We start from the raw sequence: 3,803 nt of genomic DNA on the forward strand, positions 1-3,803 counted from the left end.
TAAACCTTCTCTGAATTTCCTCCAAAAATGATAAGGGTACCAAAACGCTCACAGTACTCTAAATGTAATTTCGCTGGCCCCTTGTACAGCTGCAATTCCCTATTGTATTCTAAAACCTAGTTGAAATTAGGGAAAACATTCCATCAGCCTTCCTGATTACCTGCTGCACCCATGTGCTAGCTTTCTGGTTTTCACAAGTACCTCCCAGTCCCATTGAACTCCTTTTTTCTATTTAACTAATATTCTGTTCTTTTGTTCTTCTTTCCAAAATGAAGAATTGCACATTTTCCTGCACTGCCAACTTTTTGCCCACTTATTTGGTCCATCTATTTCTTTCTGTGAACTATTTGTACCTCTCCCTTAACTTGTCTTTCCATTTATTTTTGTGTTATCTGCAAACTTGGGTCCAGTATATTCACTTCCTTCCTCCAAGTCATTGATGTATATTGTGAGCAGTTGACTTCCCAGCAGTGTTTCTTGTGGAACTCCATTGGTCGCAGGACAAAAGCAAACTACTGTGGATGCTGGAATCTGAAACCAAAAGAGAAAATGCTGGAAAATCTCAGCAGGTCTGGCAGCATCTGTAAGGAGAGAAAACAGCTGATGTTTCGAGTCTAAATGACCCTTTGTCAAAGCTTTGAGAACTGAGAAATAAGAAAGGGATGATCGCCTTAGTGGGATTGTATTATAGACCCCCTAATAGTCAGAGGGAAATTGAGAAACAAACTTGTAAGGAGATATCAGCTATCTTTAAAAATAATAGGGTAGTTATGATAGGGGATTTTAACTTTCCAAACATAGACTGGGACTGCCATAGTGTTAAAGGTTTAGATGGAGTGGAATTTGTTAAGTGTGTACAAGACAATTTTCTGATTCAGTATGTGGATGTACCTACTAGAGAAGGTGCAAAACTTGACCTTCTCTTGGGAAAAAAGGCAGGGCAGGTGACTGAGGTGTCAGTGGGGGACCACTTTGGGGACAGCGACCATAATTCTATTAGATTTAAAATGGTGATGGAAAAGGATAGACCTGATCTAAAAGTTGAAGTTCTAAATTGGAGAAAGGCCAATTTTGACGATATTAGGCAAGAACTTTCGAAAGCTGATTGGGGGCAGATGTTTGCAGGTAAAGGGACGGCTGGAAAATAGGAAGCTTTCAGAAATGAGATAACAAGAATCCAGCGAAAGTATATTCCTGTCAGAGTGAAAGGGAAGGCTGTTAGGTATAGAGAATGCTGGATGACTAAAGAATATGAGGGTTTGGTTAAGAAAAAGAAGGAAGCATATATAAGGTATAGACAGGATAGATCGAATGAATGCTTAGAAAAATATAAAGGAGGTAGGAGTTACTTAAGAGTGAAAACAGGAGGGCAAAACAGGGACATGAGATAGCTTTGGCAAATACAATTAAGAAGAATCCAACGGGTTTTTACAAATACATTAAGGACAAAAGGGTAACTAGGGAGAGAATAGGGCCCCTCAAAGATCAGCAAGGCAGTCTTTGTGTGGAGCCACAGAAAATGGGGGAGATACTAAATGAATATTTTGCATCAGTATTTACTGTGGAAAAGGATATGGAAGATATAGACTATAGAGAAATAGATGGTGACACCTTGCAAAATGTCCAGATTACAGAGGAGGAAGTGCTGGATGTCTTGAAACGGGTAAAGGTGGATAAATCCCAGGACCAGATCAGGTGTACCCGAGAACTCTGTGGGAAGCTAGAGAAGTGATTGCTGGGCCTCTTTCTGAGATATTTGTATCATCGATAGTCACAGGTGAGGTGCCGGAAGACTGATGCCACTGTTTAAGAAGGGTGGTAAGGACAAGTCAGGGAACGATACTGAGCCTGACCTCAGTGGTGGGCAAGTTGTTGGAGGGAATCCTGAGGGACAGGATGTACATGTATTTGGAAAGGCAAGGGCTGATTAGGGTTTTGTGTGTGGGAAATCATGTCTCAGAAATTTGATTGAGTTTTTTGATGAAGTAACAGAGCGATAGATATGATCAAAATGGACTTCAGGAAGGCATTCAACAAGGTTCCCTATGGGAGACTGGTTATCAAGGTTAGATCTCATGGAATACAGGGAGAACTAGCCATTTGGATACAGAACTGGCTCAAAGGTAGAACACAGTGTGGTGGTGGAAGGTTGTTTTTCAGACTGGAGGCCTGTGACCAGTGGAGTGCCACAAGGATCGGTGCTAGATCCTCTAATTTTTGTCATTTACATAAATGATTTGGATGTGAGAATAACAGGTAAAGTTAGTAAGTTTGCAGATGACACCAAAATTGGAGGTTTAGTGGACAGCGAAGAAGGTTACCTCAGATTACAACAGGATCTGGACCAGATGGGCCAATGGGCTGAGAAGTGGCAGATGGAGTTTAATTCAGATAAATGCGAGGTGCTGCATTTTGGGAAAACAAACCTTAGCAGGAGTTATACACTTAGCAGGACAAGGTCCTAGGGAATGTTGCTGAGCAAAGAGACCTTGGGGTGCAGGTTCATAGCTCCTTCAAAGTGGAGTTTCCGGTAGATAGGATAGTGAAGAAGGCGTTTGGTATGCTTTCTTTTATTGGTCAGAGTATTGAGTACAGGAGTTGGGAGGTCATGTTGCGGCTGTATAGGACATTGGTTAGGCCACTGTTGGAATATTGCATGCAATTCTGGTCTCCTTCCTACTGGAAAGATGTTGAAAGGGTTCAGAAAAGATTTACAAGGATGTTGCCAACGTTGGAGGATTTGAGCTACAGGGAGAGGCTGAACAGGCTGGGGCTGTGTTCCCAGGAGCGTTGGAGGCTGAGGGTTAGCTTATAGAGGTTTACAAAATTATGAGGGGCATGGATAGGGTAAATAGGCAAAGTCTCTTCCCTGGGGTCGTGGAGTCCAGAACTAGAGGGCATAGGTTTAGGGTGAGAGGGGAAAGATATCAAAGAGACCTAAGGGGCAACTTTTACACGCAGAGTGTGGTATGTGTATGGATGAGCTGCCAGGGGAAGTGGTGGAGCTGGTACAATTGCAACATTTAAGAGGCCTTTGGGGATGAGTATATGAATAGGAAGTGTTTGGAGGGATATGAGCCAGGTGTTGGCAGGTGGGACTAGATTGGGTTGGGATATCTGGTCAACATGGACGGGTTTTCATGCTGTATATCTCTATTTTTTCCAGAGCTGGTAGGATTTGAACCTGTGTGTCCTGGCCCAGAGATAGGGACATTACCCACTTTGCAACAAATGTCAGCTATCTTCCAAACAACCTGTTTTCTAATATTACTTGACAGTCAGTGGGTTCGGGGGAGGGAGTGTGAGCTTGAATCTATGCTTCCTGGCTCAAAGTTAGGGACAGTACCACTGTGCACTTTGAATCATTTTGTTCTGCGATGTTATTGCACACCTCTAAAGCAGGTGGGGGAGTTGAACCTGAGTCAGAGGCAGGGACACAACCAGTGTCCAACAAGTGCTTTCCCTATCAGATACCTGATAGCCTGTTCTGAGGCATTACTACACACATGTGGAGCAATTTTGAGGTGGGCATACCTCTAGAGCTGGGGGAGGACTTGAACGCGGGTCACCTAGCTCCCTGGGCATGGACATTACCACTGCACCACAGCAGTCTCTCGGATATATCCATATACACGCGCACACATGGCTGGCACACTGTGACGTTCCTCCACCGACAGCGCACAGAAAGCGCTGGCAGCCGAAGCCCGCTCGGCAATCTCCGGAAGCGCGGTGCGCTGTGGGTGCAGGTGCCGAAGCCCGCTCGGCCATCTCCGGAGGCGCGGTGCACTGTGGGTGCAGGTGCC

Source organism: Hemiscyllium ocellatum, chromosome 6, assembly GCF_020745735.1.
Source record: "Hemiscyllium ocellatum isolate sHemOce1 chromosome 6, sHemOce1.pat.X.cur, whole genome shotgun sequence".
In the NCBI taxonomy this organism is placed as follows: domain Eukaryota; kingdom Metazoa; phylum Chordata; class Chondrichthyes; order Orectolobiformes; family Hemiscylliidae; genus Hemiscyllium; species Hemiscyllium ocellatum.